Source organism: Myodes glareolus, chromosome 2 (assembly GCF_982192425.1).
Source record: "Myodes glareolus chromosome 2, mMyoGla1.1, whole genome shotgun sequence".
NCBI lineage: Eukaryota > Metazoa > Chordata > Mammalia > Rodentia > Cricetidae > Myodes > Myodes glareolus.
In genome coordinates this window covers 90,552,501-90,562,838 of record NC_142027.1, presented here as the reverse complement: position 1 = coordinate 90,562,838, position 10,338 = coordinate 90,552,501, and positions in this window count along the sequence as shown.

The following is a 10,338-nucleotide window of genomic DNA, read 5'->3' as shown; positions in this document are numbered from 1 at the left end:
CTAATAAGATCAGAAATGAAAAGGGGGACATAACCACAGATGCAGAGGAAATTCAGAGAATCATTAGATCTTACTATGAAAGTTTATATGCCACAAAGTTGGAAAATGTAAAAGAAATGGACATTTTTTTAGATAAGTACCATATACCAAAGTTGAACCAAGAACAGGTGAACAATCTAAATAGACCTGTTAGTCGCGAAGAATTAGAAGCTGTTATCAAAAATCTCCCTACCAAAAAAAGCCCAGGACCAGATGGTTTCAATGCAGAATTCTACCAGAACTTCCAGGAAGAGCTAATACCTATACTCCTTAACGTATTCCACAATATAGAAACAGAAGAGTCATTGCCTAACTCCTTTTATGAAGCTACAGTTACCCTAATACCAAAACCACACAAAGACACAACCAAGAAAGAGAATTACAGGCCAATCTCACTCATGAACATCGACGCGAAAATTCTCAATAAAATACTGGCAAACCGAATCCAAGAGCACATTAGAAAAATTATCCATTATGATCAAGTCGGCTTCATTCCAGAGATGCAGGGATGGTTCAACATACGCAAATCTATCAATGTAATCCATCATATAAATAAACTGAAAGAAAAAAACCATATGATCATCTCACTAGATGCTGAAAAGGCATTTGACAAAATTCAACACCCATTTATGATAAAGGTGTTGGAGAGACTGGGGATACAAGGATCATACCTAAATATAATAAAAGCAATATACAGCAAGCCGACAGCTAACATCAAACTGAATGGAGAGAAACTCAAAGCCTTTCCACTAAAATCAGGAACGCGACAAGGCTGTCCACTCTCTCCATACCTCTTCAATATAGTGCTTGAAGTTCTAGCAATAGCAATAAGACAACATAAGGAGATCAAGGGGATTCGAATTGGAAAGGATGAAGTTAAACTTTCGTTATTTGCTGACGATATGATAGTTTACATAAGTGACCCCAAAAACTCTACCAAAGAACTCCTACAGCTGATAAACACCTTTAGTAACGTGGCAGGATACAAGATCAACTCCAAAAAATCAGTGGCCCTCCTATACACAAAGGATAAAGAAGCAGAGAGGGAAATCAGAGAAGCATCACCTTTCATGATAGCCACAAACACCATAAAATATCTTGGGGTTACTCTAACCAAGGAAGTGAAAGACCTATTTGACAAAAACTTTAAGTCTTTGAAGAAAGAAATTGAGGAGGATACCAGAAAATGGAAAGACCTCCCCTGCTCTTGGATTGGGAGAATCAACATAGTAAAAATGGCAATTCTACCAAAAGCAATCTATAGATTCAATGCAATCCCCATCAAAATCCCATCAAACTTCTTCACAGACCTTGAGAGAACAATAATCAAGTTTATATGGCAAAACAAAAAACCCAGGATAGCCAAAACAATCTTATATAATAAAAGAACTTCTGGAGGCATTACCATCCCTGACTTCAAACTCTATTATAGAGCTACAGTATTGAAAACAGCTTGGTATTGGCATAAGAACAGAGAAGTCGACCTATGGAATCGAATAGAAGACCCAGATATTAACCCACAAACTTATGAACACCTAATTTTCGACAAGGGAGCTAAAGGTATACAATGGAAGAAGGAAAGCATCTTTAACAAATGGTGCTGGCATAACTGGATGTCAACCTGTAAAAAAATGAAAGTAGATCCATATCTATCACCATGCACAAAAATCAAGTCCAAATGGATTAAAGACATCAACATTAATCCGTCCACTTTGAACCTGATAGAAGAGAAAGTGGGAAGTAGTCTACAAGATTTAGGCACAGGAGGCTTCTTCCTAAGTAGGACCCCAGCAGCACAGACAATAAGAGAAACAATGAATAAATGGGATCTACTGAAACTGGGAAGCTTCTGTAAAGCAAAGGACACTGTCAGTAGGACAAAAAGGCTGCCTTCTGACTGGGAGAAGATCTTCACCAACCCCTCATCAGACAAAGGTCTGATCTCCAAAATATACAAAGAACTCAAGAAACTAGGCACTAAAACTCTAATTAACCCAATTAAAAAATGGGGTACTGAACTTAACAGAGAATTCACAACAGATGAACTTCGAATGGCCAGAAGACACTTAAGGTCATGCTCAACCTCCTTAGCGATCAGGGAAATGCAAATCAAAACCACTTTGAGATACCATCTTACACCTGTCAGAATAGCTAAAGTCAAAAACACCAATGATATCCTATGCTGGAGAGGATGTGGGGTGAGGGGAACACTCATCCATTGTTGGTGGGAATGCAAACTCGTGCAGCCACTGTGGAAATCAGTGTGGCGGTTTCTCAGGAAACTGGGAGTCAATCTCCCTCAGGACCCAGCAATTCCACTCTTGGGAATATACCCTAAAGATTCCCGATCATACTACAAAAGCATTTGTTCTACTATGTTCATAGCAGCACTATTTGTAATAGCCAGAACCTGGAAACAGCCTAGGTGCCCCTCAATAGAAGAATGGTTAAAAAAGGTGTGGAACATATACACATTAGAGTTTTACTCAGCGGTAAAAAACAATGACATCTTGAATTTTGCATGCAAATGGATGGAAATAGAAAACGCTTTACTGAGTGAGGTAAGCCAGACCCAAAAAGAGGAACACGGTATGTATTCACTCATAAGTGGATTCTAACCATAATTAAAGGTCTTTGAGCCTATTATTCGTGATCCTAGAGAAGCTAAATAAGAAGATGAACCTGATGAAGATTATTTAGCTATCCACCAGGAGGTAGGAAATAGACAAGAGTCCCAGGTAACCTCGGGTGCATGGGGGGGAGGGAGGGTCGATGGAAGGGGAGAAGGTTAGAGAGAAGGGAGTAGGGGAAGAAAGGGGAAAGCTTGGTGGCCTGGGATGGGGGGGGAGGGAGGAAGGATGAATATGGGATCAGGGAAGATTATATTTCAACTAAGGGACCCATTTTAGGGTTTACAGGAGACTTGATTATATATGGGATCCCAGGTCCAAGGAGAGATCCCCCAGATTGCTCTCTGGACAGAGGAGTGTGTGCCTGAATCGGCCGTGTCCCATGTCCATACTGATGTATATTTTGCTTATCACCATAGATCCTGCATCTGACGAAGGACGGCGATACAGTCGGTGACCCATATTGCAGCACCGGACTGAGCCCCCCGAGGTCCAAATGAGGAGCAGAAGGAGGAAGAACATGAAAAACGAAATCAGTACTGCGAGGGATGCTATCACCCACTGATACAAGGGAACGGATCTGATGAGAGTTTACCAAGGCCAGTTGGACTGGGACTGAAAGAGGACATGATCTAACCAGACTCTCCGAATTTGGCCGGATTCTCTGACTGTGGCTGACCCGAAGTCTTTCTGAAAAGCCATTGACTATGACACTGGGACCTATTTCCTCTACATATAATGGATTTTGGGGATCCAGTCTGTTTGGACACTCACCTTCCTGGACCTGGAGGGAGGGGGAAGGAACTGGAACTTCCCACAGGGCAGGAAACCCTGACTGCCCTGGGGGACGAAGAGGGAGGAGGAGGGGGAGTAGGGGGAGTGGGAGGGTGTTGGGAGGGGGGGGTGGAAATGGAAACTTTTATAATTTAATAAAATTTACTAAAAAAAATAAATAAATAAATAAATAAACACTAAAAAAAATGAAAACGAGGGCCTGGAGATATGGCTCCATGATTGAGTGCTGGCAGATCTTCTAGAAGACCTGGGTTTGATTCTCAGCACCTGTATGGCAGCTCTCAATCATCTAACTCCAGTAGCGGGGATCTGATGCCCTGTTCTAGCCTCCAACAGCACCAGGCCTGCATGTGATGCCGAGACGTGCCGGCAAAACACCTATGTGCATAAAACATAACTTAAGCAAATAGCAAAATGAATCTCTCAGGCTATAAAAACTGAGGAAGTTTCCCAATTTCATCACAAGTCTGTTGCTTATTTCACCTCAGTTATCTAAGTAATGCATGCAAAATGCCTCAGAGTTGTGATAATGAAGGTGGCAAGGGCTGGTGGGATGGCTCAGTGGGTAAGGCTACTTGCCACCAAGCCTGATGGTGTTCAACTCTGAATGAACCCATATGATAGAAGGAGAGGAGCAACTCCTCCAAGTTGTCCTCCAGCCTATGCACACACACCACACACACACACACACACACACACACACACACACACACACACAAACACAAACACCTATTTTTTTTTAATTGAAATGCTAAAAAGAGAAAAAGGATGCGAGGACAAACTTGCTTGCACCTCTATTCTACTTTGTTCTTACTAAGGGGCATGGTCTCCACACAAGACACCATTTGCACTACCCCATGAATCTTCATTAGGTCTTAATGAAGGCAGATTTTCCAGGGCTATCTATCAGAACCCAGCCCCTAATCTCCTATTGTATTATACCACATTTGCTAGACTGATGATTAATTTCTTATTTTCCCTTGTGGTGATATCTTTTTCTGAAAATACTGCTTGCCTATGAAGAATGTAATTGCAATGAGTCTTTTTTCCGTTCCACCAGCCAGCTCCCTAATACTGGCACAGAGACTTCTTATTAATTATGAAAGCTTAGCCTATATCTTAGGCTGTTCCTAACTTGCTCTTATAACTTAAATTAACTCATACTTTTATTAATCTACATTCTACCACATGGCTTTTACTTCTCTCCCATTTTGTGTGTTTGACTTCTTCAGTGACTGACTGGCTTCTCTGTCTCTCTTCTTCCCAGAGTCCTCTCTGTGTTCATACCTATACAGAATCCCACCTCCACCTCCTGCCTAGCTATTGGCCATTTAGATCTTTATTAAGCCAATCACAGCAATATATCTTCACACAGTGTACTAATATCACACAACAGAAAGGTCTCAACTTTTGCCTAACCTTGCAATCAAGTTAATATGTCCTGAGATCATTTGTGGTTGTATAATTAACCTGCTGTCCTAAGTCACTCTGGTGTGGAAGAATTGTCTGTATTCTGTCAATCATGTTTTAAATAAACGCTGATTGGCCAGGCAGGAAGTATAGTCGGGTCAACCAGACAGGAAGTAAAGGTGGGACAATGAGACCAGGAGTATTCTGGGAAGAAGGAAGCTCTTCCCCCAGTCCTGCCCAGATCACGGAAGAAGCAATATGTGACCTGCCCCACTGAAAAAAGGTGCCGGGACTTGTGGCTAATATATACTAGAATAATGGGTTAATATAAGTTATAAGAGCTAATAAGAAGCCTGAGCTAATGGGCCAATCAGATTATAACTTATGTAGAACTCTGTGTGATTATTCTTTGGGATTTACCGGCTATGGAAACTGGGCAGGACAGAAACCCCAACAAGCAGGACCTCATGTTACATCACTCTGTCTAAGTTTAAACTGTCCTTAAGTGATCAATGTAACCAATCTTACTATGTCTTGGATTTCCCATGGAATCTGTTCTTACAACCTAAGCTAAATTCATAGCTTTAATCTTAAACTATGTACTCTTCCATGCCTCTGGCCCATAATAGTGTATGTGTATGCTATGAACACTGAATAACTTGTGGAGAGCAAACTTAAATAACAAATAACTCATACATGTTGGAGGCAGTTTGTGGATATGGTTTGCTAACATCTGTGTGTGGTTTCAAAGGCTATTCTGGATCACAGACATCAGTAATTTCTTCTTTTGTAAATTCCATTAAAGGTTTCTGCAGAAATGTATCTCTCATTCATTAACCCATAGTGTGTTTTCTGAGTTGCTCAGTAATACAGAACAAAATCCTTTTTTAAGAACAGGAAACATAAACAGGTAGCAAGAAACACACAACAGACAGATCACAGACTATGAATTACAGACAAACAGAAGACACAGAGAGAAAAATGAAGAATTCAATTTTGGACTTTCTCTTGGTCTCAACCATTCCAAATGGGAGGCTCTTGTTTCGTTCTTTAATGTGTCATTGACACAGCCTTTTGACAGTAAGTTCTAGGAAAGCAGGGTCACTGACTTTGTCTGAGCAATTGCACCTACTCTTGAAGACAGGTCTGGTACGCAAGGCAGCCACTGAATAAGTGAGGAAAGGGAAAGCTGTTCGGTGCTTGCAATCACGTACTCAGAGATAAACCTGTCACTCACTATCCTCTGACTGAAACAGACTATCTCACAGAGATCACCAATCCTCTCAGAGAAGATGAGCTGGGACTATGGTGCCTGAAAAAGGTCAAAAATCATTTCATCTAAAGCCCAATCTACTATCTTAGCCCCTTTTCTCACTAAAACTAAACTTACTTATGGTTTAGTTTCTGCCAATATAAACTTTGAGTGATGTGTAAGTGGTTAATCCATTTTGGGATCTGTGTTGGGAAATTGATTGACAGAGAAGTTTTAGAGATAGAATGGGATGATCTTGCTACTTCCTACTACAATTTTGTTCCTCATACTTGATTGTTATCCTGAAAAATCTATCCCACATGTGAATCTGAATTGCAATAAAAGTCTTTATCTGGTTGTGGACAAAGGAAGATATGTCTTTCCTTGCAACTACAGGAAACAAGATTAGAGAACGCAAAGACAAAGCCTGGAAAGATGAGCTTTGTGAGATAGGATGCTGTTCTCACGGACAGACCTGCTTTCCCACTAAGCATCTACTGAGTACTACAGGATAGACCCGACAGTAAGATGACGATTTTCTCTGTGCAAATGGCTTCCCATTCAGCACCTGACGTCCATGGAATGAGGGATGGAAGACTGGAGCGGAAAGTGGGGACAAGGATAGTAAACACAGGAAGGGCAATGATGAGTCTAAAAGCTAAGATTCTTCCTGCCACCAGAACCAACTCTGTTTCAAAATCATACATTAAAGATTTTAGGCATTCCTGTGCTTTAAGTTCACTGGCAATAATAGCGAGCCCATACCATTCTTGGTTGCGTTGCCAGGAATACACTAAATATTTGTGATATAAAAACTGTCATGGAGAAACCAAGGGAACATGCTTTGCAGTTTATTTACAAAAGTAGCATGTCCTACTGGCTATTGTTATCCTAGAATAATGACAATTAGATGATATTTTATTTTCGGAGATGTTGATTAAGGGTGTTAATGTAGTCCACTTTCATTGGTGGGTCAAGAAAGCCATGTGAAAAAGGACACATACCACATACACACACACACGTATACAATTTTTTTTCCACTTGGAGTGTTCTAGATACAATCTGTGATGCAGTACAGAATATTTTGAGGGTGAAAAATGGCTATGTAATATAAAGTATTCTACAGCACTCAGGAAAATGAAATACCATGAACAGATAAAATGAAGAGGGCAATTAAACACCTGACAGCAGTAATTCTGTGGATTTTGTGTGATTTAAGGAGCACATCCCAGACTAGCAGTCGTTTAGTGGCTGGAAATTAGCTGTCTGCACTCTGGCAGCTGTATCTAATAAGTAGCGGCCCAAACCGTTCTAAATCACTCCCAACACAGCAGCTACACAGGCTTCGGATTAGAAAAAAAGAAAAAGAAAGAAAGAAAGAAAAAATCATGCTTGTTACTGCCATAGCTTTTGTTAACTTAACACAGGCCTAGACATACCTGGGAAGAGGGACCCTAGTTGAGGAGTCACCTCTATAAGATTGGCCTGTGAGCCATTTGTGGGACATCCTCTTGCTTAGTAATTGATACCCAGCTGACAACGTGCAGCGCCATCCCTATGCAGGTGGGCCTGGGTTATCTAAGAAAAGTAGCTTAGTAGGCCAGGGGGAACAAATCAGTAAGCAATGTGCCACTGTGGTCTCTGTTTCAGTTCTGTTGAGGTTTATGTTGGTGTTGGGGTGCCAGCCCCGCAAACCTCTCAAGATTCACAAGTACCATTATAGCAGGTGAAAACTGACTAAAAGGTCTGGGGGTAAAAGAATTAACTCACATAAGTCTTTTCATCGTAGTCTATTTATTCTTCCCGTGCTCTCTCCAATGTTCTCTCCATGTTTTTTTTTTTTTTTTTGATGCTCCTCTTGCTGTTACTTGCTGTTCCCTTTTGATGTTCCTTTCTCTGTTCCTCCCAATACAAGGTTTCCAGTTTATACACTCACACAGATATAATTGACAATAATAATGCTACCAAGTATGCATTTCTTAGAGCTAAGAGGATGGATAAAGTGGGCGGCAGCTGTCTTACTGCTGTCTCAGAGCGGGCGTGACTGTGAAGCTCTCCTGTCGATACCAGGAGGATTAGGATGGGGCTTTAAATCAGTACAGATTTCTAAGAAGAGAAAAAGGGAGGTTTGTGTGTTAATTACATTTGTGTGGTTAATTATGCTAGAGTTTGTAACGGATAGATTTAGGGAAGAAAAACACCGCAGTATCCTGCACTCTTGAAGCCCTTCCAGCTGCAGCTGGGAACACAGCCTTTGTGGTAACCATGGCAACCAGCTAAGCTGAAGAAGGAAGGAGAATGGTGCTTAGCCGCTGGGCCAACAGGGTGCTGTGGGGGTGCTGTTTCTGCTGGCAGCCAGATGAGAAAAAAATCCTTTCTCTGGGGTTGGAACCCAACCCAAGCTTTTTTCCTGTATATTTTAGGGGTAAAGGTACACACAGTTAATTTCCTAGACTAAGACCTTATGTCAAATGTAAGGGGAAGGGAAGCACAGAATATGAATAGCTTGTTAGGGTAGAGCAAAGGTTAGTAGACTACATTCTCCTAAGTGGTCTGTTGGAGATTTTAGGGCTGACCACCATCAAGGGCAAACATGCTGTCTCCCCTGCTCAATGCCTGTCCCTTTGAGGTTCCCTTATGGTCCGTAGCAGGGGTCCCTTCCTTGTCAGAAGTTCTGTCGCTAAGGTTTGGCTGAGTGAATGCTTTCACACCAGGATCCCGCAGTGTGGGATAAAGTCATGCAGTTGCTGGTGCAGGAAAAGTCAGATTTAAAGAATGATTTATACACTGCTGGGATGCTGTGGGATGAATACCACTATGGAGAGGAGGAAAGCTATGGCTCCACAGATTTTTTTTACAGAATTGACAGTGGCTAATTAAAAGACAAGTGTTCCCAGAGCTCTGCAAATCAGTTTCTCCTTGGATGGAATTCAAGGAGATGAATTACACAAGCTACAGATGTGGCTCCTGAGAGTTGAAGCCCAGGTCCTCCGCAGAGCAGTTTGTGCTCATCACCACCTTGGACACCTAGAATATTTCAATTTATCCTTAAGGATTCTCCACTCACTCGTGTTGTTTCAAACAGTTGAGTTTCTGCTCTACACACATTTCTATCCTTCGCGCTTAGAACACGTGATGATCTAGGTATATTTCTAGTCTCAAGTGCCAGACATGTAAGGACGTACTTGCTAATTAGAATGACCTGTGTGTTAGGTAGCTGGAGGGATGATGCCGCTAGCACAGCCGAGGGAGGGGCGGTCTCCGTCCTGGCAGAAGTGCTTTATTAGATGAAGCTTAGCGATTAGCAGGTGGTTAATCAGTAATCATGCAGAAGGTGAAAGAGAGATTCTTCCAGAAAGAAAAAGGATGTGAGAAGCACAACATGGACCATCACAAGTGGTGATCCGTGTGCATGTGGGATGTGTACAGTATTCAGAGAGGCAAGAAGGCTGTAGACCTCCATCCCTCCGGCCCCCTCCCCAGTGTCTCAATACCATCACCAGTTAGACTGGATATGTGGATAAACTGCCCCTTTTCAGTGTCTCATTTATGACATGAAAACATTTTAATACATTGTAAAAAACTAAAATCAGCAGCAGCTACTACTCAGCAGAGCACCTGTATCCTCTGTAATGAAATTTGTAGGCAAAAAAGCAAAAAAAAAAAACCTAAAGTTAAATTTGATCTTAGATATACACAGAGAGTAAAATGGTTCAATAGATTGACCAGAAATATTCATTCTCACCCAAGTAACAGAGACAGAGGGAGGCTTGATAAAAACAGCATTTGCAAAGATTTCAAACTCTTCTTGGCCTCATCTGAAATACTTATGATCTACTTCAAAATCTCATTTTCTATCATTGATTTCCTTAGGATTCAATGAGAAATGCATACTCAGACATCTATAAGTATTTTTCAAGCCTATTATGTGACCTTTATACTATTCTCAGAGATAAACAAACAAATACTTACAAATAAGTTCAAATTCACAATGCAATTTTAGAAGAACAGCCCTTCTTGGTACCTCCTAGAAATCAGATTTCTGCATCCAGCACAAGCTACACATTAGCAGGGAGTGTTGGCTTCCTATGCTCTCCATCTCTATGGAAATATGTATTTATACAGAAGTCTATCTAGATAATCATTTGCATCTATACGAACGTGCATTTGTACCTATGTTTGAGCATTCTGCCACAATTGTACTGCTGAGAA